This window comes from Pristiophorus japonicus, unplaced genomic scaffold (genome assembly GCF_044704955.1).
Source record: "Pristiophorus japonicus isolate sPriJap1 unplaced genomic scaffold, sPriJap1.hap1 HAP1_SCAFFOLD_523, whole genome shotgun sequence".
Taxonomy (NCBI): Eukaryota; Metazoa; Chordata; class Chondrichthyes; family Pristiophoridae; genus Pristiophorus; species Pristiophorus japonicus.
The window spans coordinates 348,169-374,273 of NW_027254430.1; the positions used below are offsets into that span (position 1 = coordinate 348,169).

General features: G+C 51.7%; 6 non-coding genes across 6 annotated transcripts; all 6 read left to right on the forward strand.

Moving 5' to 3' along the window:
• The first annotated feature begins 2,575 nt into the window (after positions 1 to 2,575).
• On the forward strand, positions 2,576 to 2,648 carry trnat-cgu (transfer RNA threonine (anticodon CGU)). The gene has a single exon. It is a non-coding gene; the product is annotated as a tRNA-Thr (tRNA).
• A 5,837-nt stretch (positions 2,649 to 8,485) lies between these two features.
• On the forward strand, positions 8,486 to 8,558 carry trnai-uau (transfer RNA isoleucine (anticodon UAU)). The gene has a single exon. It is a non-coding gene; the product is annotated as a tRNA-Ile (tRNA).
• An 11,892-nt stretch (positions 8,559 to 20,450) lies between these two features.
• On the forward strand, positions 20,451 to 20,523 carry trnat-agu (transfer RNA threonine (anticodon AGU)). The gene has a single exon. It is a non-coding gene; the product is annotated as a tRNA-Thr (tRNA).
• A 549-nt stretch (positions 20,524 to 21,072) lies between these two features.
• trnat-agu (transfer RNA threonine (anticodon AGU)) lies at positions 21,073 to 21,145 on the forward strand. Its single transcript has one exon. It is a non-coding gene; the product is annotated as a tRNA-Thr (tRNA).
• Positions 21,146 to 23,290: 2,145 nt separating this feature from the next.
• On the forward strand, positions 23,291 to 23,363 carry trnat-ugu (transfer RNA threonine (anticodon UGU)). The gene has a single exon. It is a non-coding gene; the product is annotated as a tRNA-Thr (tRNA).
• A 1,000-nt stretch (positions 23,364 to 24,363) lies between these two features.
• On the forward strand, positions 24,364 to 24,436 carry trnap-cgg (transfer RNA proline (anticodon CGG)). Its single transcript has one exon. It is a non-coding gene; the product is annotated as a tRNA-Pro (tRNA).
• The last annotated feature ends 1,669 nt before the right edge of the window (positions 24,437 to 26,105 follow it).

Here is a 26,105-nt window from a genome sequence, read left to right on the forward strand (position 1 = left end):
CTCTTTCCCCTCCCCGCTCTTTCCCCGACCCAGTCTCTCCTCACTCTCTGCCTTTCCCCTCTGCCCTTTCACTCTCCTCTCTCATCTCTCCCATCCCTTCTCCCCCTCCCTTTCTTTTCCCTTTCTTTTCAGATTCTCCCCTTCTCCCTCTATCTCTCCTTCCTTTCTCTTTCCCCTGACTCCCTCTCTTTCCCCTCCCACTCTCTCTCACTCCTTCAACTCTCTCTTTTCCCTTCCCCTCTCTTTCCTACTCCTTCCCCTGTTTTTCCCAAAACCGGTGGCTCCATAGCCTAGGGGTTAGAGCACTGGTGCAATAAACCTAGAGACTATGAGTTCAAATCTCACTGGGGCTTATTAATTCTGGCTTCTGTTTCTAAATTTGCCATCAATCAGCAGCAGGCCGAGACCATCAACAGGAACTGACAGTAACACAGCCACCTACAGTGCCATGGACCAGGCTGCTGCTGCCCTCCCCTGGTGAGTCATCCCTCCCGCAGTACCCAAAACGGTGTCTCTGTTTTGGAGGGGGATGACCACAGGGGACCTCTGCACTACCTTCCTTCCACTGCTCTTCCTATTGGTCACCCATCCCCTATCCGGCTGTGTCAGTGACAGGATTGGTCCAAGTCAGCATGGATTTATGAAAGGGAAATCACGCTTGACAAATCTTCTGGAATTTTTTGAGGATGTAACTGGTAGAGTGGACAAGGGAGAACCAGTGGATGTGGTGTATTTGGACTTTCAAAAGGCTTTTGACAAGGTCCCACACAAGAGATTGGTGTGCAAAATTAAAGCACATGGTATTGGGGGTAATGTACTGATGTGGATAGAGAACTGGTTGGCAGACAGGAAGCAGAGAGTCAGGATAAACGGGTCCTTTTCAGAATGGTAGGCAGTGACTAGTGGAGTGCCGCAGGGCTCAGTGCTGGGACCCCAGCTCTTTACAATATACATCAATGATTTAGATGAAGGAATTGAGTGTAATATCTCCAAGTTTGCAGATGACACTAAACCGGGTGGCGGTGTGAGCTGTGTTGGGGACGGGGTGACTTAGACAGGTTGGGTGAGTGGGCAAATGCATGGCAGATGCAGTATAATGCAGATAAATGTGAGGTTATGCACATTTTGGGGCAAAAACACGAAGGCAGAATATTATCTGAATGGCGGCAGATTAGGAAAAGGGGAGGTGCAACGAGACCTGGGTGTCATGGTACATCAGTCATTGAAAGTTGGCATGCAGGTACAGCAGGTGGTGAAGAAGGCAAATGGTATGTTGACCTTCACAGCGAGGGGATTTGAGTACAGGAGCAGGGAGGTCTTACTGCAGTTGTACAGGGCCTTGGTGAGGCCTCACCTGGAATATTGTGTTCAGTTTTGGTCTTCTAATCTGAGGAAGGACGTTCTTGCTATTGAGGGAGTGCAGCGAAGGTTCACCAGACTGATTCCCGGGATGGCAGGACTGACATATGAGGAGAGACTGGATCGACTGAGTTCATACTTTAAACAGAGACATTGCGATCTCTCACCTGCCCCTCTCTCCCCTTCCATCCCTTACTCTCCCCTTCCCCACACTCTCTTTCCCCTTCCCCCCTCTCTCTCACTCCTTCCCCTCTCTCTCACTCCTTCTCCTCTCTTTCTCCCCTCCGCCACTCTCGCTTTCCCCTTCCCCTCATTCCCCCCTTTCGCCTCTCCCCTTCCCCCTCTATTTTCATTCTCTCACTCCTTCCTCTCTCTCTCCTTCCTCCTCTGCCTTCTTTCTCTCCCCTTCCCCCTCGAGAGACACACAGAGAGAAATTTAGAGTGTGTGAGAGAGACAGAGCGAGAGTGAGAAAGGCAGACAGGGAGACTGAGAGAAACAGAGATTGAGAGAGCTCCTGGTCTACAGGGCTGTAGTGATACCCGCCCTCCTGTATGGCTCAGAGACATGGACCATGTACAGTAGACACCTCAAGTCGCTGGAGAAATACCACCAACGATGTCTCCGCAAGATCCTGCAAATCCCCTGGGAGGACAGACGCACCAACGTTAGCGTCCTCGACCAGGCCCAACATCCCCAGCATCGAAGCACTGACCACACTCGACCAGCTCCGCTGGGCAGGGCCACATTGTCCGCATGGGCCCAGACACGAGACTCCCCAAATCTCTCTCTGCCTTCTCCATCTACATCTTTTTACCCCTCTCTCCCTTTCCCCCTATCTCGCTTTCCCTGTCTCTCACTTATTTCCCTCTCCCCCCTTCCTTCTCTCTCCCATCTCCCTCTCTCCCCGTCCCCTCTCTCTCCCTTTCCCCATTCTCTCCCCTCCCCCACTCTCTCCCCTTCCCCACCCTCTCCCCTTCCCCCTCTCGCTCAACTTTCTCTCTCCCCTTCCCCCCCTGCCTTTTAACTCTCCCTTTCGCCCTCCCTCTTCATTCCCCCTCTCTTTCCTCCCATCCCTCCCCTCTCTCTCTCTTTTCCCTTTCTTTTCAGATTCTCCTTCTCCCTCCCTCTCCCCTTCCCCTTCTCTCCCACTCCTTCCACACTCTCTTTCCCCTTCCACTCATTCCTGTTCCTTACCCTGTCTGCATCCAAGCAGGTGGCTCCATAGCTCAGGGGTTAGAGCACTGATCTCGTAAACCAGGAGTTGTGAGTTCAAATCTCACTGGGGCCCACTCAAAATTAGTTCAGTATTTAAATTCGCTGTCAATTAACAAAGACTTTAATTAGAAATATTAAACAGCTCTGAGACCGACCCTGGAACAACAGGCTCCTGTTTCTCTCCCTTCCCCGTTTTCCATTTCCCTCTCTCTCTCCGCCGACCCAGACTCTCCACTTCCCTCCCTCCCCTCCTTCCTCTCTCGCTCTCTTTTCCCTTTGTTTTCAGAGTCTCCCGTTCTCCCTCTCTCTCCCCTGCCTCCTCCCTCTCTTGCCTTCCCATCTCTCTCCCCTTCCCCCCTCTACCCTTCCCCTCTCTCCCCTTCCGTCTCTTACTCTCCCCTTCCGCTCTCATCCATTATCCTCTCTCACTCACTCCATCGCCACCCTTCCCCTCCCTCTCTTTCCCCTTCCCCCTCTCTCTCTCACTCCTTCCACTCTCTCTTTTCCCTTCCCCTCTTTTTCCTGCTCCTTCCCCTGTCTTTCTTAGAACAGGTGGCTCCATAGCTCAGGGGTTAAAACACTGGTTGTAAACCAGGGTCGTGTGTTCAAATCTCACTGGGGTCACTCAAAATTAGCTCAGTATTTAAATTCACTGTCAATTAACAAGGGCTTTAATTATAAATATTGAACATCTCCGAGACCGACCCTGGAACAACAGGCTCCCTGCGTACCCTTCCCCCTCTCTTACAATCTCTCCTCCCTTCCCATTGTAACCCATTCAACAACATTTTCCCAGTCTCTCACTCATTCCCCTCTCTCACCCTCTCCCCTCCCCATCTCTCCCCGACCCACTCTCTGTGTCTCTTCTCCCTTTCTTTTCAGATTCTACGATAAAAACATAAGAACATAAGAAATAGGAGCAGGAGTCGGCCATACGGCCCATCGAGCCTGCTCCACCATTTAATACCATCATGGCTGATCCGATCATGGACTCAGCTCCACTTCCCTGCCCGCCCCCATAACCCCTTATCGGTTAAGAAACTGTCTATCTCTGTCTTAAATATATTCAATGTCCCGGCTTTCACTGCTCTCTGAGGCAGCGAATTCCACAGATTTACAACCCTCTGAGAGAAGAAATTCCTCCTCATCTCAGTTTTAAATGGGCGGCCCCTTATTCTAAGATCATGCCCCCTAGTTCTAGTCTCCCCCATCAGTGGAAACATCCTCTCTGCATCCACCTTGTCGAGCCCCCTCATAATCTTATACGTTTCGATAAGATCACCTCTCATTCTTCTGAACTCCAATGAGTAGAGGCCCAACCTCCTCAACCTTTCCTCATAAGTCAACCCCCTCATCCACCGGAATCAACCGAGTGAACCTTCTCTGAACTGCCTCCAAAGACAGTATACCCTCTCGTAAATATGGAAACCAAAACTGCACGCAGTATTCCAGGTGTGGCCTCACCAATACCCTGTATAACTGTAGCAAGACTTCCCTGCTTTTATACTCCATCCCCTTTGCAATAAAGGCCAAGATACCATTGGCCTTCCTGATCACTTGCTGTACCTGCATACAAACCTTTTGTGTTTCATGTACAAGTAACCCCCAGGTCCCGCTGTACTGCGGCACTTTGCAATCTTTCTCCATTTAAATAATAACTTGCTCTTTGATTTTTTTCTGCCAAAGTGCATGACCTCACACTTTCCAACATTATACTCCATCTGACAAATTTTTGCCCACTCACTTAGCCTGTCTATGTCCTTTTGCAGATTTTTTGTGTCCTGCTCACACATTGGTTTTCCTCCCATCTTTGTATCGTCAGCAAACTTGTCTACATTACACTCGGTCCCTTCTTCCAAGTCGTTAATATCGACTGTAAATAGTTGGGGTCCCAGCACTGATCCCTGCGACACCCCACTAGTTACTGGTTGGTAGCCAGAGAATGAACCTGTTGTGTTCCTAACACAGATGAGACTGCACACTGGGAGGTTAAAGTAACAGTGACCTCAGTCTTTATTAAGACACTCCAGAGTGAGGAACAGGCCTTAGGGGCCGGCTTATATACAGTGCTCCCAAGGGATGCTGGGATCCCTTGGGACTTCAGGGGATGCGCTCCCTGGTGGTGGAAGATGGGAGTACATGCTTTACAGATACACAACAGAACCATCTATTCTTCTCTCTCCCCTTCCCTCTCTCAGTCCTTCCGCTCTATCTCCCCCCCTTAACTCTATCTCTTCATCCCCGCCCTTTCCCCCTCCCCCTCTCTCTCTCCCCTTCCCCTCCCACATTACCATTCCCCTCGCTCACTCCCCTTCCCCTCTCTCCCCTCCCCCTCTCTCCCCCTCTCCCCCCTCTCTCCCCCCTCTCTCCCCTTCCCCCTCTGCTTTTTCACTCTCCCTTTCACTCTCCCTCTCCCCTTCCACTCTCTTCCCTCCCCTCCCTCACTCTCTCTCTTTACCATTCTTTTCAGATTCTCCCCTTCGCCCTCTCTCTCCCCTTCCTTTCTCTCTCCCCTGCCTCCTCCCTCTCTCGTCTTCCCATCTCTCTCCCCTTCCCTCCTCTACCCTTCCCCTCTCTCCCCTTCCGTCTCTTACTCTCCCCTTCCGCTCTCATCCATTATCCTCTCTCACTCACTCCATCGCCACCCTTCCCCTCCCTCTCTTTCCCCTTCCCCCTCTCTCTCTCACTCCTTCCACTCTATTTTTTCCCTTCCCCTCTTTTTCCTGCTCCTTCCCCTGTCTTTTTTAAAGCAGGTGACTCCATAGGTCAGGGGTTAAAACATTGGTTTAGTAAACCAGGGGTTGTGGGTTCAAATCTCGCTGGGGCCTACTCAAAATTAGCTCAGTATTTAAATTCACTGTTAATTAACAAAGGCTTTAATTATAAATATTGAACAGCTCAGAGACCGGCCCAGAAACAACAGGCTCCCTGCGTACCCTTCCCCCTCTCTTACACTCTCTCCTCCCTTTCCATTGTAACCCATTCAACAACTTTTTCCCAGTCTCACACTCATTCCCCTCTCTCACCCTCTCCCCTACCCACTCTCTGTGTCTCTTCTCCTTTCTTTTCAGATTCTACGATAAAAACATAAGAACATAAGAAATAGGAGCAGGAGTAGGCCATACGGCCCCTCGAACCTACTCCGCCATTTAATACGATCATGGCTGATCCGATCATGGACTCAGCTCCACTTCCCCGCTCGCTCCCCAGAACCCCTTATCCCCTTATCGGTTAAGAAACTGTCTATCTCTGTCTTAAATTTATTCAGTGTTCCAGCTTCCACAGCTCTCTGAGGCAGAGAATTCCACAGATTTACAACCCTCTGAGAGAAGAAATTCCTCCTCATCTCAGTTTTAAATGGGCGGCCCCTTATTCTAAGATCATGCCCCCTAGTTCTAGTCTCCCCCCATCAGTGGAAACATCCTCTCTGCATTCACCTTGTCGAGCCCCCTCATAATCTTATACGTTTCGATAAGATCACCTCTCATTCTTCTGAACTCCAATGAGTAGAGGCCCAACCTCCTCAACCTTTCCTCATAAGTCAACCCCCTCATCCCCGGAATCAACCGAGTGAACCTTCTCTGAACTGCCTCCAAAGCAAGTATATCCTTTCGTAAATATGGAAACCAAAACTGCACGCAGTACTCCAGGTGTGGCCTCACCAATACCCTGTATAACTGGAGCAAGACTTCCCTGCTTTTATACTCCATCCCCCTTTGCAATAAAGGCCAAGATACCATTGGCCTTCCTGATCACTTGCTGTACCTGCATACTATCCTTTTGTGTTTCATGCACAAGTAACCCCCAGGTCCCACTGTACTGCGGCACTTTGCAATCTTTCTCCATTTAACTAATAACTTGCTCTTTGATTTTTTTTCTGCCAAAGTGCATGACCTCACACTTTCCAACATTATACTCCATCTGACAAATTTTTGCCCAATTACTTAGCCTGTCTATGTCCTTTTGCAGATTTTTTGTGTCCTCCTCACACATTGCTTTTCCTCCCATCTTTGTATTGTCAGCAAACTTGTCTACGTTACACTCAGTCCCTTCTTCCAAGTCGTTAATATAGATTGTAAATAGTTGGTGTCCCAGCACTGATCCCTGCGGCACCCCACTAGTTACTGGTTGGTAACCAGAGAATGAACCTGTTGTGTTCCTAACACAGATGAGACTGCACACAGGGAGGTTAAAGTAACAGTGACCTCAGTCTTTATTAAGACACTCCAGAGTGAGGAACAGGCCTTAGGGCCCGGCTTATATACAGTGCTCCCAAGGGATGCTGGGATCCCTTGGGACTTCAGGGGATGTGCTCCCTGGTGGCGGAAGATGGGAGTGCATGCTTTACAGATACACAACAGAACCATCTATTCTTCTCTCTCCCCTTCCCTCTCTCAGTCCTTCCCCTCTCTCTCCCCCCCCCTTAAATCTCTCTCTTCATCCCCGCTCTTTCCCTCTCCCCCTCTCTCTCTCCCCTTCCCCTCCCACATTACCATTCCCCTCGCTCACTCCCCTTCCCCTCTCTCTCTCTCTCTCCCCTTTCCTCTCTACTGTCAGTCTCCCCCCACTCCTTCCCCTCTCTCTCCTTCCTCCTCTATCTTGCCTCTCTCTCCCCTCCCCCTCTCTCCCCCCTCTCTCCCCTTCCCCCTCTGCTTTCTCTCTCTCCCTTTCACTCTCCCTCTCCCCTTCCACTCTCTTCCCTCCCCTCCATCCACTCTCTCTCTTTACCATTCTTTTCCAATTCGCCCTCTCTCTCCCCTTCCTTTCTCTCTCCCCTGCCTCCTCCCTCTCTCGCCTTCCCATCTCTCTCCCCTTTCCCCCATCTCCCCTCCCCCTCTCCTTCTCTGGCAGTCCCCTCTCTCTCACTCGTTCCCCTCTCTCTCTCCCCTTCCTCTCTTTCCCCTTCCCCTCTCTCTCACTCCTTCCACTGAGACAGAGACAGAGAGACAGAGAGATTGAGCCAGAGTGTGACTGAGTTGCCTTGGGATGTTTTACTACGTGAAAGACCCGATATTCGTTGGAATTCAGAAGAATGAGAGGTGATCTTATCGAAACGTATAAGATTATGAGGGGGCTTGACAAGGTGGATGCAGAGAGGATGTTTCCACTGATGGGGGAGACTAGAACTAGGGGGCATGGTCTTAGAATAAGGGGCCGCCCATTTAAAACTGAGATGAGGAGAAATTTCTTCTCTCAGAGGGTTGTAAATCTGTGGAATTCGCTGCCTCAGAGAGCTGTGAAGCTGGGACATTGAATATATTTAAGACAGAAATAGACAGTTTCTTAAATGATAAGGGAATAAGGGGAGCGGGCAGGGAAGTGGACCTGAGTCCATGATCGGATCAGCCATGATCAAATTAAATGGCGGAGCAGGCTCGAGGGGCCGTATGGCCTACTCCTGCTCCTAGTTCTTATGTTCTTATGTTTTCCTCTCTCTCCCCTTCCCCCCCTCTCTCACTCCCCTTCTGCTCTCTCCCCTTCCCCACTCCTTCTCACTCCTTCCTCTCTCTCTCTTCCCCCCCCACCCCTCTTTCCCACTCCTTCCCGTCTCTCTCACCCCCTTCTCCTCTCTCTTCCTCCCTGTCGCCCCTTCCCCTCATTTCTCTCTCCCCTTCCTCTCTCTCACTCCTTCCCCCTCTCCTCTCCCTTACTCCTGCCCCCTCTCTTCTTCCCCCTCTCCCCTTCCCCTCTATCTCACTCCTTCCCCCTCTCTCCCCTTCCCCTCTCTCCCCTTCCCCTCTCTCACTCCTTTCACTCTCTCTCACTCCTTCCCCCTCTCTCTCACTCCTTCCCTCTCTCTCTCCCCTTCCCCTCTCTGGCTCCCCTTCCCCCTCTCTCTCACTCCTTCCACCCTCTCTTTTCCCTTCCCCTCTCTTTCCTGCTCCTTCCCCTGTCGTTCCCAGAGCAGGTGGCTCCATAGCTCAAGGGTTAGAGCACTGGTCTTATAAACCAGGGGTCGTGAGTTCAAATCTCACTGGGGCCTACTCAAGATTAGCTTATTTATTAAATTCACCGTCAATGAACAAGGGCTTTAATTATAAATATTAACCAGCTCTGAGACAGACTCTGGAACAACAGGCTCCCCTCTCCTCTCCTTGTCTCCCTCACACTCTCTCTCCCCTTCCAAATCTCTCTCTGCCCTCCCCATCACTGTTATGTTCAGAATAAATCCACGGGACCGTATCGTGAGCTGAAACTATTGTGACCTTGGTCTCTTTATTGAGACCCCAGAGTGGGGAAGCAGCATGGTGGATCACCTTATGTACCTGCTTGTCCCAGGGTGCACAAGTGACCCTTAGGCCTCCCACAGGTGTGCCCCCTAGTGGCAAGTCTGACATATTGGTAGGTTTAGGTGCATACATAACATCACTCCCCCCCCGCCCCCTCCAAAGGCTTATGTACCAGTTATTTGCAAGTTGAGGCGATATGACGCCCTGTGTCCCCGGGTCGATCACCTGATTTGAATTCCTGGCCTGGGTGAGTTGGTCGGAACGTTGCTGCCCGGCCGAGTGCCTGGTGTGATGGGACAGACGTGGCCAGGTCCTTTCACAATGGTGGCCTGCTTATCGATAGTTTGCAGTCTGGTCTGGTCCAAACGCTTTCTGCGTTTGCTCAGTACATGGTTACACAACCAAACACTCCATTTTCATCACACACACATACACACTCCATTCCCCTCTTTGTCTCACACAGCGCTCTCGGCCCCATCTGGGGGCCCTGAATATTGTCCACGTCACTTATTCTGATGTGGCGTGGAGGGGGGCCGTACGATCGTGGTGCATTCTCTGCTGATAGCAGACGGAAGGCTCGGTCCTGAGCGACTCTGTCCGGTGACTGCGTAGCAACCCGGGACAGCCGGGGTCTGTAGGGAGTCTACCGCGACACGTGTGGTGCTCGGCTTGGTGATCTGGGCTGCCCGCTGCAGACTATTGTCGCTGACCCTAAGGCCTGGAGAGCCCAGGATGGGCCGATACGGCCCTGAGACTTTCAGTGGTAGCGGGAGGCCGTGTGGACCCCCGTGGATCCTGGGACGTAGTACGGAGGTTCCCGCACCACCGACTGTGTGTAGCCTCCCTGCCTTTCTTTGTAACACGTTGCAGGGTTTGCCCCACAGGGGGGGGGGGCAATCTGATGGGATGAGCATTACGTCTTTGCGACGGATAAGCTGCAACACTCCCGTCTGGCGGTTCGCCGTGAGCAGGCGGTAATGTGATAACACATCACTTGCTACAAGTACTTTGTCAGATACATATACGACCGGTTGGTGTTCACCCGCTACTTTGGCTTGTTTTAACGTACCCCCGACCCCATATGATAGTACACCATTGGCCGCGAAAGAACGCTCACATGGGTTCCACAGTGCAAACAACTTATTGGAACATAGTGGGTTCCCGGCCTTCTCAGCGGCCCCCCCCCTTTACCTTTGCCCCAAACCCAGTGGCCTTCCTCGCTGGCCAACACATGCCTCTGTTCCGTTGCGGCCACATCCCGTGGTCTGGACGTTTCTCTCGACCCGTGATCTGGACGCTTCTCTCGACTGCCGCCATCTTCCTCCCCAGGGATTCCCGCCTCTGGCGTCGGGAAGACACATTCGGATGGTTTCGGCCGGAGCCCCGCTCCGCTTGGTCGACCTGGAGCCTCTTCCGTCGCCGCCAAGAGGTCGTCGGCTTCGGGTGCTGGGTACCCCCGTCTGTAACCGCTGCTCGGTTGGTCTTCGCCTCCTGGTGGTCGCGATGAGCGGCCTGTGCCTCGGGGGTCTGCAAATGGATCTGCACTTCTCCCCCCTTCCCCCTCTCTCCCCTTCTCCCTCTCTCCCCTTCCCCCTCTCTCCCCTTCCCCCTCTCTCGCCTCCCCCCTCTCTCCCCTTCCCCCGCTCTCCCCTCCCCCCACTCTCCTCTCACTCCTTCAGGAGCAGGCCATTGGGAAAAGCATAATTCGGTCAGGCAGAGTCAGCATGGATTTATGAAGGGAAAGTCATGTTTGACTAATTTGCTGGAATTCTTTGAGGATGTAACCAACAGGGTGGATAAAGGGGAACTCATTTTAAGAGTGGAAGCAAGTCTTCCTCGATTCCGAGGGACTGCCTCTTGCAATGTCTGTCAGCTTGTAATGTTTGTAGCTCCACATTGAGGATGTGGACGTATTGTGTACTGCAAGTGCAGAGTTAATAATAAACAGAATTCGGCGGGTTTCCGGAGACTTCCGAGAGAGCTGCGCGCCATGTTAGGAAGCTGTGTGTGCTGTGCCCTGTGAATATATCACACCGATGCTGATGATGTTAGAGACAAAGAGTGAGAGAGAAAGAGAAAGTCAGGTTGAGAGATTGAGTGAGAAGGAAAAAGAGTAAGGGAGTGGCATAATCCCATTCGGCCCATCGTATCCACACCGGCCAAGAGCAACCCAGCCTCATCCCACTTTCCAGCTCGAGGTCTGTGTGTTCCAGCACTTCAAGTTCTTTTTAAATGTGGTCATCTTTTAACGTGGACAAAAATGTTCCAGGGTCAGTCTGGGAGCTGTTTAATATTTATAGTTAAAGCTCCTGTTAATTGACGATGAATTTAAATTATGATCCAATTTTGAGTAGGCCCCAGTGAGATTTGAACCCACGACCCCTGGTTTACTGGACCAGTGCTCTAACCCCTGGGCTGTGGGTCATTCCCCAGTTAGTGCTGTGTGTTTGAAGAATGAGGAGGGGTCAGTGAAACGCTCAGATTGTGTCTCATCCCCCAGACTCCTGCCTCCGTCTCTTCAATATTCGCCTCTCAACATCGATATATCAGGTCTTTCACGTAGTAAAACATCCCAAGGCAACTCAGTCACACTCTGTCCCAATCTCTCTGTCTCTCTGTCTCTGGCTCTCTCTCTCACTCCTGCTCCTATTTCTTGTGTTGTTATGATTGTTCAGGGATGAATCACCCAGTCTCAGAGCCACCCGTATATAACCCGATATTTCACACTTCCTGCTTTATTCCCAGGATGTGATGAAGGGGAAAACCCAGTTGGGGTTTTTACCCATAATGCATCCCTCAGCGATGTGTTTGACCCCTGAGAGATAGATAGATAGATCGATAGACAGACAGACAGACAGACAGATAGATAGATAGATAGAGCGACAGACAGACAGACAGATAGATAGACAGACAGACAGACAGATAGATAGATAGATCGATAGATAGATCGATAGACAGACAGACAGACAGACAGATAGATAGATAGATAGATAGATAGACAGACAGACAGACAGACAGACAGATAGATAGACAGACAGACAGATAGATAGATAGATAGACAGACAGACAGATAGATAGATAGATAGATCGATAGACAGACAGACAGACAGATAGATCGATAGACAGACAGACAGATAGACAGACAGACAGACAGACATATAGATAGATAGACAGACAGACAGACAGATAGATAGATAGATAGATAGACAGACAGACAGACAGATAGATAGATAGACAGACAGACAGACAGACAGATAGATAGAGCGACAGACGGACAGACAGACAGATAGAACAAAACAGAGATTGATACACAGCAATAACTGGGGAATGACCCACATGCCAAAACAGGTAGCTCCAAAGCTCAGGGGATAAAGCCCTGGTTTGGTAAACCAGGGGTTGTGAGTTTAAATCTCAGTGGGGCCTACTCAAAATTAGCTCAGTATTTAAACTCACTGTCAATTAACAAGAGTCTTAATAATAAATATTAAACAGCTCTGTAACCAACCCAGAAACAACAGACTCCTATTTGCCCCCTTCACCAATCTTTCTCACTCTTTTATTCTTCTCTCTATCTCTCCGCTTCTGCCTTTCCCTTCATTCTCACTTTCTATTTCCCCCCCTCTCATTGCCAGTCGCTCTGTCTCTCTCTCTCTGCCCTTTACGTCTCTCTCTCTCTCTTTCTGTCTCTCTCTGTCTCTGCCATTCGGCCCCTCGAGCCTGTTAGAGAGGGTGCAGAAAATATTTACCAGCATTTGTAGGATCTTGCGGAGACATCGTTGGTGGTATTTCTCCAGCGACTTGAGCTGTCCACTGTACATGGTCCATGTCTCTGAGCCATACAGGAGGGCGGCTATTACTACAGCCCTGTAGACCATGAGCTGGGTGGTAGGTTTGAGGGCCTGGTCTTCAAACACTCTTTTCCTCAGGCGGCCGAAGGCTGCACTGACGCACTGGAGGCGGTGTTGGATCTGGTGGTCAATGCCTGCCCTTGTTGATAGGAGGCTCCCGAGGTTTGGGAAATGGTCCACGTTGTCCAGGGCCACGCGTGGATCTTGATGACTGGGGGGCAGTGCTGTGCGGCGAGGACAGTTTGGTGGAGGACCTTTGTCTCACGGATGTTTAGTGTAAGGCCCGAGCTCTCGTACGCCTCAGTAAATACATTGACTATATCCTGGAGTTCAGCCTCTGAATGTGCGCAGATTCAGGCGTCGTCCGCGTACTGTAGCTCGACGACAGAGGTTGTGGTGGTCTTGGTGATCATCGATTCCATTCATGCTGCTTCAAAGGATACGTTTGCAAGGGCTGTGTACCAATGGGACACCTCCAACGTATGTGCAGGCGAGCTGCAAACCCTGCTAATCCTGCAAACCATCATGTTGCAGAGGAGGACAGATCCACGGTGGAACACGATGAACCAGGGCCTCAGACCGAGGAGGCAGAGGCTCCAAATCTTTCTCTGCCCTCCCCATCTACACAACCTGTTCTACATTTTTATCTTGTTTTCCCCATCTCTCACTCATTCCCCTCTCTCACCCTCTGCCTTCTCCCCTTTATCCTCCCTCTCTCTCTCCCCTTCCCGCTCTTACACACTCGTTACCCTCTCTCTCGCTCCTTCCCCCCTCTCTCTCACTCCTTCACTTTTCTCTCTCCCTTTCCTCTCTCCTCTTCTCGTCTCTCTTACACACTCTCTCCCCTTCCAAATCCCTCTCTCCCTTCCCCATCACGACCCGTTCGACATCTTTTTACCCCTCTCTCCCTTTCCCGCTATCTCGTTTTCCCCGTCTCTCACTCATTCCCCTCTCCCTCCTTCCCCTTCCCTCACCTCACCCTCTCTCCTTCCCCCTCTCTCCCCTTCCCTCACTCACACCTTCCCCACTCGCTCCCCCTTCCACTCTCTCTCTCTCCCCATCCGCTCCCTTTATCTCCCCTTTCCCTCCCTCTATTTCCCCTTTCCCTCTCTCTTCCTCCCTCTCTCTCCCCTTCCCCACTCTCTCCCCTTCTCCTCCCTCTCTTTCCCCTCCCCTCTCTCTCCCCTTTCCCTCTCTCTTCCTCCCTCTCTCTCCCCTTCCCCACTCTCTCCCCTTCTCCTCTCTCTCTTTCCCCTCCCCTCTCTCTCCCCTTTCCCTCTCTCTTCCTCCCTCTCTCACTCCTTCCCCACTCTTTCCCCTTCCCCCTCTCTCTCACTCCTTCCCCACTCTCTCTCCTTCCCCACTCTCTCCCCTTCCTCCTCTCTCTCACTCCTTCTGTTATGTATGTAAACCTGTAATTACCATGTCTAACCACCAGAGGGCTTATCCCGTGGAGTCCAAAGGGAGCCCACAATCCCTTGGGAGCACCTGTATATAAAGAGGCCTCACAGGCTGGAGAGGCACTCTGAGATCTGCACTAAAGGACTACGGTCACACTTACTTTGAGCTTGCAGCATCTAGTCTGACACTTTTTTCAAGACATAACAACAGGCGACGAGATACAGATGACGAACCCCAATGCAACAATGCGGAGAACTGTGAGCGTCCTGGAGAAATTTTCGAAGGGAGTAGTTTGGGAAACCTTCGTGGAACGACTTGAGCAATACTTTGTGGCCAAGGAGCTGGAAGAAGAAACGAACACTGCCAAACCAAGGGCGATCCTCCTCACCGTTTATGGGCCATCAACATATGGCCTCATGACAATCCTGCTCGCTCCAACAAAACCCACAGAGAAATCGTACGATGAGTTGTGCACACTGGTCCGGGAGCATCGGAACCCGAAGGAAAGTGTTCTGATGGCGAGGTATCGGTTCTACACGTACAAGAGGTCTGAAGGCCAGGAAGTGGCGAGCTATGTCACCGAGCTAAGGGGCCTTTGCAGGACATTGCGAAATTGAAGGACACTTGGACCATATGCTCAGGGACTTCTTTGTACTTGGCATTGGCCATGAAGTAATACTTCGCGAACTTTTGACTGTAGAGACCCCAACCTTGAGTAAAGCCATAGCGATAGCCCAGGCGTTTATTGCCACCAGTGACAATATCAAACAAATCTCTCAGCACACTAGTGCTGCTACAAGTACTGTGAACAAAGTAACGTTGTTTTCGAATCGAAATGTACATAGCAGGACTTACACGCCTGTAGCTGCACATCCGCAGATGATTCAGAGTCCGCCATCAAGGGTGGTGAATACAAGGCCATTAACACCTTGTTGGCGCTGCGGGGGTGATCATCGATTCAATTCATGCCGCTTCAAAGGGTACGTTTGCAAGGGCTGTGGAACAATGGGACACCTCCAACGTATGTGCAGGTGAGCTGCAAACCCTGCTAATCCTGCAAACCACCTTGTTGCAGAGCAGAACAGATCCACGGCGGAACACGATGAACCAGAGCCTCAGATTGAGGAGGCAGAGGTATATGGGGTGCACACATTTACCACAAAGTGTCCCCCGATAATGCTGAAGGTTGAATTAAATGGACTCCCGGTGTCCATGGAGCTGGACACGGGCGCGAGCCAGTCCATAATGAGCAAAAAGACTTTCGATAAGTTGTGGTGCAACAAGGCTTCAAGGCCAGTCCTGACTCCCATTCGTACCAAACTTAGAACGTACACAAAGGAACTGATTCCCGTAATCGGCAGTGCTACCGGAAAGATCTCCTACGATGGAGCGGTGCATGATTTACCACTGTGGGTGGTACCGGGCGATGGCCCCACGCTGTTCGGCAGGAGCTGGCTGGGAAAGATACATCCGTCGACGACACCTCATGTGCCCAGGTCCTAAGCAAGTTCCTCTCGCTGTTCGAACCAGGCGTCGGGAAGTTCCAAGGAGCAAAAGTGCAGATCCATTTAATTCCGGGGGCGCGACCCATCCATCACAAGGTGAGAGCGGTACCTTACATGGTGAGAGAGAGGGTGGACATTGAGCTGGACAGGCTGCAACGAGAGGACATCATTTCGCCGATCGAATTCAATGAGTGGGCCAGTCTGATCGTTCCAATCCTCAAGGGAGACGGCACCGTCAGAATCTGTGGTGATTACAAAGTAACTATCAATCGTTTCTTGCTGCAGGATCAATACCCGCTACCAAAGGCTGATGACCTATTTGTCACGCTGGTGGCGGTGGGGAAAACATTCACGAAGCCGGACTTGACCTTGGCCTACATGACGCAGGAGCTGGTGGAATCTTCGAAAGGCCTCACCTGCCTCAACACGCACAAAGGTCTTTTCGTTTACGACAGATGCCCGTTTGGGATTCGATCAGCCACGGCGATATTCCAGAGGAACACGGAAAGCTTGCTGAAGTGGGTCCCGTGCACCGTGGTCTTCCAGGACGACATCTTGGTTACAGGTCGGGACACCGTCGAGCATTTGCAGAACGTGGAGGAGCTCCTTAGTCGGCTTAATCGTGTGGGGCTCGGGCTGAAATGCTCGCAGTGCGTTTTCCCGGTGCCTGAAGTGGAGTTCCCGGGGAGAAGAATCGCGGCGGACGGCATCAGGCCCACCGATTCGAAGACGGGGGCAATCGAGAACGCACCGAGACCACGGAACGTGACGGAGCTGCGGTCGTTTCTAGGACTCCTGAACTATGTTGGTAACTTCTTACCGGGTCTTGGCACATTGTTAGAACCCCTGCACCCTCCACTGCGTAAGGGAGATGAATGGGTCTGGGGTAAAAGCCAAGAAAATGCCTTTGTGAAAGCTAGGAAGCTGTCATGTTCAAACAAATTGCTTGTGTTGTACGATCCATGTAAACGTTTGGTACGAGCATGTGATGCGTCGTCGTACGGGGTCGGGTGTGTGTTGTAACAAGCTAATGAATTTGGGAAATTGCAACCGGCTGCTTATGCAACCAGAAGTCTGTCTAAGGCCGAGAGGACCTACAGTATGATCGAGAGAGAAGCGTTAGTGTGTGTTTACGGGGTAAAGAAAATGCATCAATATCTGTTCGGGCTCAAATTCGAATTGGAAACCGACCACAAGCCACTTATATCCCTCCTTTCTGAAAATTAGGGAATAAATACGAACGCATCGGCCCGCATCCAGAGATGGGCGCTCACGTTGTCCACATACAGCTACACCATCCGCCACAGGCCAGGCACAGAAAACTGTGCCGATGCTCTCAGTAGGCTGCCATTGCCCACCACCGGGGTGGAGATGACACAGCCCGCAGATTTAGTTATGGTCATGGAAGCATTTTCTTTCCGACAGATTCTCCCCCTCTCTCTCTCTCTCTCACTCCTTCCCCCTCTCTCTCACTCCTTTAGGAGCAGGCCATTGGGAAAAGCATGATTCAGTCAGGCAGAGTCAGCATGGATTGATGAAGGGGAAGTCATGTTTGACTAATTTATTGGGATTCTTTGAGGATGTGACAAACAGGATGGATAAATGGGGACTCAGTTTTCAAGTGGCAGCAAGTTCTCCTCCATTCCCAGGGACTGCCGATGATGATGATGTTAGAGACAGACAGAGAGTCAGGTCAAGAGATTGAGTGAGAAGGGAATAAGGCAGAAACCCATTTTGGCCCACTGTATCCACACCCACTGACCAAGCCTAATCCCACTTTCTAGCTTTCGGTCTGCATATCTGCAGGTTACAGCACTTCAAGTACAATCAAAATGTGGTAATCTTTTAACGTGGACAAGACAGTGCTTGTAGTTCCAGAGTCAGTCTGGGAACTGTTTAATATTTATAATTACATCCCTTGTTAATTGACAGTGAATTTAAAGACTGAGCTAATTTTGAGTAGGCCCCAGTAAGATTTGAACCTACGGCCCCTGGTTTACTAGAGCAGTGCTCTAACCCCAGAGCTATGGGGTCACCTGCTTTAGGCCATGGGTCATTCCCCAGTTAGTGCTGTTTGTTTGAAGAATGAGGAGGGGTCAGTGAAACGCTCAGATTGTGTCTCATCCCCCAGACTCCTGCCTCCGTCTCTTCAATATTCACCTCTCAACATCGATATATCGGGTCTTTCACGTAGTAAAACATCCCAAGGCAACTCAGTCACACTCTGCCTCAATCTCTCTGTCTCTCAATCTCTTTCTCTCTCTCCCTCTGTCTCTCTGTCTCTCTCTGTCTCTCTATCACTTTCTCTCTGTCGCTCACTGTCTCTCGAGCCGGAAGGGGTTAGAGAGGGGGAAGGGGAAAGTCAGAAGGGAAAGGAGAGAGGGAGTCTGGGGGATGAGACACAATCTGAGCGTTTCACTGACCCCTCCTCATTCTTCAAACACACAGCACTAACTGGGGAATGACCCACAACCCAGGGCAGGTGGTTCCATAGCTCAGGGGTTACAACACTGCTCTAGTAAACCAGGGGTTGTAGGTTCAAATCTTACTGGGGCCTACTCAAAATTAGCTCAGTCTTTAAATTCAATTTCAACGAACAAGGAATTTAATTATAAATATTAAACAGCTCCAAGACTGTTCTGAGACAACAGGCTCCCCTCTCCTCCTTCTTGTGTCTCTTCTACTCTCTCTCCCCTTCCAAATCTCCCTCTCCCTGCTCCATCACGACCTGTTCTTCATATTTTTCTCGCTTTCCCCGTCTCTCACTCATTTCCCTTGCCCCTCCCTCGCCACACTCACTATCCCTTCCCCTCACTCTCCCCATCCTCTCCCCTTCCCCCTCTCTCACACTTCTTTCTACATTCTACCCAATATAAACTAGAAGTGATCCAAAACTCGGCTGCCCCGTGTCCTAACTCGCACCCAGTCCCACTCACCCATCACCCCCTGTGCTCACTGACCCCGTGTCCTAACTCGCACCCAGTCCCACTCACCCATCACCCACTGTGCTCACTGCCCCGTGTCCTAACTTGCACCCGAGTCCCGCTCACCCATCACCCCCTGTGCTCACTGCCGCCGTGTCCTAACTCGCACCCAGTCCCACTCACCCATCACCCCCTGTGCTCACTGCCCTGTGTCCTAACTCGCACCCAGTCCCGCTCACCCATCAACCCCTGTGCTCGCTGCCCCCGTGTCCCAACTCGCACCGAGTCCCGCTCACCCATCACTCCCTGTGCTCACTGCCCCGTGTCCTAACTCGCACCCAGTCCCGCTTACCCATCACCCGCTGTGCTCACTGCCCCCGTGTCCTAACTCGTACCGAGTCCCACTCACCCATCACCCGCTGTGCTTGCTGCCCCCGTGTCCTAACTCGCACCGAGTCCCGCTCACCCATCACCCCCTGTGCTCACTGTCCCGTGTCCCAACTCGCACCGAGTCCCGCTCACCCATCACCCCCTGTGCTCACTGCCCCGTGTCCTAACTCGTACCGAGTCCCACTCACCCATCACCCCCTGTACTCGCTGACCCCGTGTCCTAACTCGCACCGAGTCCCGCTCACCCATCACCCCCTGTGCTCGCTGCCCTACATTGGCTCCCGGTTAAGCAATGCCTCGATTTCAAAATTCTCATCCTTGTTTACAAATCACTCCATGGCCCCTCACTACTCCCTATCTCTGTAATCTCCTCCAGCCCCACAACCCTCCCTATCTCTGTAACTTCCCACAACCCTCCCTATCTCTGTAATCTCCTCCAGCCCCACAACCCTCCCTATCTCTGTAACCCCACAATCATTGAATGGCGGAGCAGGCTCAAGGGGCTAGATGGCCTACTCCTGTTCCTAATTCTTATGTCCTTATGTCTGCACTCCTCTAATTCTGCCATCTGACCATCCCTGATTATAATCGGTCCACCATCAGTGGCCTTGCCTTCTGTTGCCTGGGCCCCAAGCTCTGGAACTCCCTCCCTAAACCTCACCACCTCTCTACCTCTCTTTCCTCCTTCAAGACATTCCTTAAAACCGACCTCTTCACCTGCGCTAATTTCTACTTTTGTGGCTCGGTGTCAAATTTTTATCCCATAATCCTCCTGTGGAGCACCCTGGGACGTTTCACTATGTTAAAGGCGCTATATAAATATACATTATTGTTGGTGTTCCCTCTGTCTCTCCTCTTCCCCGTCTCTCTCTCACTCCTTCCCCTCACTCTCTCTCTCACTCCTTCCCCTCACTCTTTGCTTCCCTCTCTCTCACTCCTTCCCCTCACTCTCCCCTTCCCTCTCTCTCACTCCTTCCCCTCACTTTCCCCTTCCCTCTCTCTCACTCCTTCCCCTCACTCTCCCCTTCCCTCTCTCTCACTCCTTCCCCTCACTCTCCCCTTCCCTCTCTCTCACTCCTTCCCCTCACTTTCCCCTTCCCTCTCTCTCACTCCTTCCCCTCACTCTCCCCTTCCCGCTCTCTTCCTCTAATAGAGCCCCACCTAGTGGACTACCGATGTAATAACAACTACTGACATGCTCCTCTCTCTCTCCATCTCTTTCTCTCTCTCTCTCCCCTTCCCCCTCTTTAACCCCTTCCGGCTCGAGGCACAGTGAGCGACAGAAAGAAAGTGATAGAGAGACAGAGAGAAAGTGATAGAGAGACAGAGAGAGAGAGAGACAGAGGGAGAGAGAGAAAGAGACAGAGAGACAGAGAGATTGGGACAGAGTGTGACTGAGTTGCCTTGGGATGTTTTACTACGTGAAAGACCCGATATATCGATGTTGAGAGGCGAATATTGAAGAGACGGAGGCAGGAGTCTGGGGGATGAGACACAATCTGAGTGTTTCACTGACCCCTCCTCATTCTTCAAACACACAGCACTAACTGGGGAATGACCCACAGCCCAGGGCAGGTGGTTCCATAGCTCAGGGGTTAGAGCACTGGTCTAGTAAAACAGGGGTCGTGGGTTCAAATCTCACTGGGGCCTACTCAAAATTAGCTCAGTATTAAAATTCACTGTCAATTAACAAGGGGTTTAATTATAAATATGAAACAGCTCTGAGACCAGCCCTGGAACAACAGACTCCTGTCTCTCTCTTCCCCATCATGACCTGTTCTACATCTTTTTCCCACGATCTCGCTTTCCCAGCTCTCACTCATTCCCCTCTCCCCCCTCCATCGCCTCACCCTCTCTCTCAGCAATCCACTCTCTCATTCTGTCTCTTTCACTGACCCAGTCTCTCCACCCTCTCTCCCCTTCCCCTCGCCTTTTCACTCTCCACTTCCCTCCCTCCCCTCCTTCCTCTCTCGCTCTCTTTTCCCTTTCTTTTCAGAATCTCCCGTTCTCCCTCTCTCTCCCCTTCCTTTCTCTCTCCCTTGCCTCCTCCCTCTCTTGCCTTCCCATCTCTCTCCCCTTCCCCCCTCTCCCCTTCCATCTCTTACTCTCCCCTTCCCCCTCTCTCTCACTCCTTCCATTCTCTCTTTTCCCTTCCCCTCCCTTTCCTGCTCCTTCCCCTTGTCTTTTCACAAAGCAGGTGGCTCCATAGCTCAGGGGTTAGAGCACTGGTCTAGTAAACCAGGGGTCGTGGGTTCAAATCTCACTGGGACCTACTCAAAATTAGCTCAGTATTTAAGTTCACTGTCAATTAACAAGGACTTTAATTATAAAAATTGAACAGCTCAAAGACCGACCCTGAAACAACAGGCTCCCTGTCTACCCTTCCCCGTCTCTTACACTCTCTCCTCCCTTCCCATTGTAACCTTTTTTCCCCAGTCTCTCACTCATTCCTCTCTGTCACCCTCTCCCCTCCCCCTCTGTCCCCTACCCACTCTCTGTGTCTCTTCTCCCTTTCTTTTCAGATTCTACGATAAAAACATAAGAACATAAGAAATAGGAGCAGGAGTCGGCCATACGGCCCATCGAGCCTACTCCACCATTTAATACGATCATGGACTCAGCTCCACTTCCCTGCCCGCCCCCTTATCCCCTTATCGGTTCAGAAACTGTCTATCTCTGTCTTAAATGTATTCAATGTCCCGGCTTCCACAGCTCTCTGAGGCAGCGAATTCCACAGATTTACAACCCTCTGAGAGAAGAAATTCCTCCTCATCTCAGTTTTAAATGGGCGGCCCCTTATTCTAAGACCATGCCCCCTAGTTCTAGTCTCCCCCATCAGTGGAAACATCCTCTCTGCATCCACCTTGTCAAGCCCCCTCATAATCTTATACGTTTCGATAAGATCACCTCTCATTCTTCTGAATTCCAATGAGTAGAGGCCCAACCTCCTCAACCTTTCCTCATAAGTCAACCCCCTCATCCCCGGAATCAACCGAGTGAACCTTCTCTGAACTGCCTCCAAAGCAAGTATATCCTTTCGTAAATACGGAGACCAAAACTGCACGCAGTATTCCAGGTGTGGCCTCACCAATACCCTGTATAACTGTAGCAAGACTTCCCTGCTTTTATACTCCATCCCCTTTGCAATAAAGGCCAAGATACCATTGGCCTTCCTGATCACTTGCTGTACCTGCATACTAACCTTTTGTGTTTCATGCACAAGTAACCCTAGGTCCCGCTGTACTGCGGCACTTTGCAATCTTTCTCCATTTAAATAATAACTTGCTCTTTAATTTTTTTCTGCCAAAGTGCATGACCTCACACTTTCCAACATTAAACTCCATCTGACAAATTTTTGCCCACTCACTTAGCCTGTCGATGTCCTTTTGCAGATTTTTTGTGTCCTCCTCACACATTGCTTTTCCTCCCATCTTTGTATCGTCAGCAAACTTGTCTACGTTACACTCAGTCCCTTCTTCCAAGTGGTTAATATAGATTGTAAATAGTTGGGGTCCCAGCACTGATCCCTGCGGCACACCACTAGTTACTGGTTGGTAACCAGAGAATGAACCTGTTGTGTTCCTAACACAGATGAGACTGCACACAGGGAGGTTAAAGTAACAGTGACCTCAGTCTTTATTAAGACACTCCAGAGTGAGGAACAGGCCTTAGGGCCCGGCTGAAATACCATGCTCCCAAGGGATGCTGGGATCCCTTGGGACTTCAGGGGATGTGCTCCCTGGTGGCGGAAGATGGGAGTGCATGCTTTACAGATACACAACAGAACCATCTATTCTTCTCTCTCCCCTTCCCTCTCTCAGTCCTTCCGCTCTCTCTCCCCCCCTTAACTCTATCTCTTCCTCCCTGCTCTTTCCCCCTCCCCCTCTCTCTCTCCCCTTCCCCTCCCACATTACCATTCCCCTCGCTCACTCCCCTTCCCCTCCCTCTCTCTCTCTCCCCTTTCCTCTCTACTGTCATTCTCCCCCCACTCCTTCCCCCCTCTCTCCTCCCTCCTCTATCTTGCCTCTCTCTCCCCTCCCCCTCTCTCCCCCCTCTCTCCCCTTCCCCCTCTGCTTTTTCACTCTCCCTTTCACTCTCCCTCTCCCCTTCCACTCTCGTCCCTCCCCTCCCTCCACTCTCTCTCTTTACCATTCTTTTCCGATTCTCCCCTTCGCCCTCTCTGTCTCCCCTTCCTTTCTCTCTCCCCTGCCTCCTCCCTCTCTCGTCTTCCCATCTCTCTCCCCTTCCCGTCTCTCCCCTCCACCTCTCCTTCTCTCCCATTCCTCTCTCTGTCACTCCGTCTCCCTCTCTCTCCCCTTCCTCTCTTTCCCCTTCCCCATCTCTCTCACTCCTTCCACGCTCTCTTTTCCCTTCCCCTCTCTTTCCTGTTCCTTCCCCTGTAACTCCTCAAACAGGAGGCTCCATAGCTCAGGGGTTAGAGCACTGGTCTTGTAAACCATCGGTCATGAGTTCAAATCTCAATGGGGCCTCCTCAAAGTTAACTCAATATTTAAATTCACCCTCAATTAACAAGGCTATTAAACAGCTTTGAGACTGATCCTGGAGCAACAATCTCCTTTTGTCTCCAGTAATATCGCTCTCCCTTCCCGTTCTGCATCTTTTTCCCGCTATCGAGCTTTCCCCGTCCCTCACAGACTCCCCTCCCCCTCTCTCCCCCATCCTTTCACTCTCTCTCTCTCCGTCCCCTCTCTTTCCCCTCGCCCCTCTTTCTCTCTCCCTTTTCCCTTCACTTCTCTTTCCAACTCCTCCACGATCACCTTCCCCTTCCCGCCTCTCTCTAACCCTTCCCTTTTCTCGCTCTCCACTTCCCCTCTCTCCCCTTCTCTCTCACTTTCATTCACCGCGCACTCCTTCCCTCTCTCTCCTTCCTCCTCTATCTTCCCTCTCTCTCCCCTCCCCCTCATTCCCCTACCCACTCTCTCCACCCTCTCTCCCCCTCCCGTTCTGCCTTTTCACTCTCCCTTTCCCTCTCCCCTCCCCTCTCTCTCCTCCCCTACCTCCTTTCTCTCTCCCTTTTCCCTTTCTTTTCAGATTCTCCCCTTCTCCCTCTCTTTCCCATTCCCATCTCTCCTCTCCCCATCTCTCTCCTCTCCCCCTCTCTCTCTCCCCTTCCCTTCTCTCTCTTCCTCCATGTCTCCACTTCCCCCTCTCTCACTCCTTCCACTCTCTCTCCACTTCCCCTCTCTCTCTCACTCCTCCCCTCTCTTCCCCTCCCCCTCCCCCTCTCACTCCTTCTACTCTCTCCCTCCCTTCCACACTCTCTCCCTCCCTTCCACAAGCTCTCTCCCCTTTCCCCCTCTCACTCCTTTCCCTCCCTCTCTTCCTCTTCCCCCTCTCTCTCACTCCTTCCCCCTCTCTCTCACTCCTTCCTTCTCTGTCTCCCCTTCCCCCTCTCTCTCACTCCTTCCACTCTCTCTTTTCCCTTCCCCTCTCTTTCCTGCTCCTTCTCCTGTCTTTCCTAAAGCAGGTGGCTCCATAGCTCAGGGGTTAGAGCACTGCTCTCGGAAACCAGGGGTCGTGAGTTCAAATCTCACTGGGGCCTCCTCAAGATTAGCTTATTTATTAAATTCACCGTCAATTAACAAGGGCTTTAATTATAAATATTAACCAGCTCTGAGACCGACCCTGGAACAACAGGCTCCCCTCTCCTCCCCTTGTCTCCCTCACACTCTCTCTCCCCTTCCAAATCTTTCTCTGCCCTCCCCATCACTGTTATGTTCAGAATAAATCCACGGGACCGTATCGTAAGCTGAAACTATTGTGACCTTGGTCTCTTTATTGAGACCCCAGAGTGGGGAAGCAGCATGGTGGATCACCTTATGTACCTGCTTGTCCCAGGGTGCACAAGTGACCCTTAGGCCTCCCACAGGTGTGCCCCCTAGTGGCAAGTCTGACATATTGGTGAGGTTTAGGTGCATACATAACATCACTCCCCCCCCGCCCCCTCCAAAGGCTTATGTACCAGTTATGTGCAAGTTGAGGCGATATGACGCCCTGTGTCCCCGGGTCGATCACCTGATTTGAATTCCTGGCCTGGGTGAGTTGGTCGGAACGTTGCTGCCCGGCCGAGTGCCTGGTGTGATGGGACAGACGTGGCCAGGTCCTTTCACAATGGTGGCCTGCTTATCGATAGTTTGCAGTCTGGTCTGGTCCAAACGCTTTCTGCGTTTGCTCAGTACATGGTTTCACAACCAAACACTCCATTTTCATCACACACACACACACACACTCCATTCCCCTCTTTGTCTCACACAGTGCTCTCGGCCCCATCTGGGGGCCCTGAATATTGTCCACGTCACTTATTCTGATGTGGTGTGGAGGGGGGCCGTACGATCGTGGTGCATTCTCTGCTGATAGCAGACGGAAGGTTCGGTCCTGAGCGACTCTGTCCGGTGACTGCGTAGCAACCCGGGACAGCCGGGGTCTGTAGGGAGTCTACCGCGACACGTGTGGTGCTCGGCTTGGTGATCTGGGCTGCCCGCTGCGGACTATTGTCGCTGACCCTAAGGCCTGGAGAGCCCAGGATGGGCCGATACGGCCCTGAGACTTTCAGTGGTAGCGGGAGGCCGTGTGGTCCCCCGTGGATCCTGGGACGTAGTACGGAGGTTCCCGCACCACCGACTGTGTGTAGCCTCCCTGCCTTTCTTTGTAACACGTTGCAGGGTTTGCCCCACAGGGCGGGGGGCAATCTGATGGGATGAGCATTACGTCTTTGCGACGGATAAGCTGCAACACTCCCGTCTGGCGGTTCGCCGTGAGCAGGCGGTAATGTGATAACACATCACTTGCTACAAGTACTTTGTCAGATACATATACGACCGGTTGTTGTTCGCCCGCTACTTTGGCTTGTTTTAACGTACCCCCGACCCCATATGTTAGTACATCATTGGCCGCGAAAGAACGCTCACATGGGTTCCACAGTGCAAACAACTTATTGGAACATAGTGGGCTCCTGGCCTTCTCAGCGGCCCCCCACCTTTACCTTTGCCCCAAACCCAGTGGCCTTCCTCGCTGGCCAACACATGCCTCTGTTCCGTAGCGGCCACATCCCGTGGTCTGGACGTTTCTCTCGACCCGTGGTCTGGACGCTTCTCTCGACTGCCGCCATCTTCCTCCCCAGGGATTCCCGCCTCTGGCGTCGGGAAGACACATTCGGATGGTTTCGGCCGGAGCCCCGCTCCGCTTGGTCGACCTGGAGCCTCTTCCGTCGC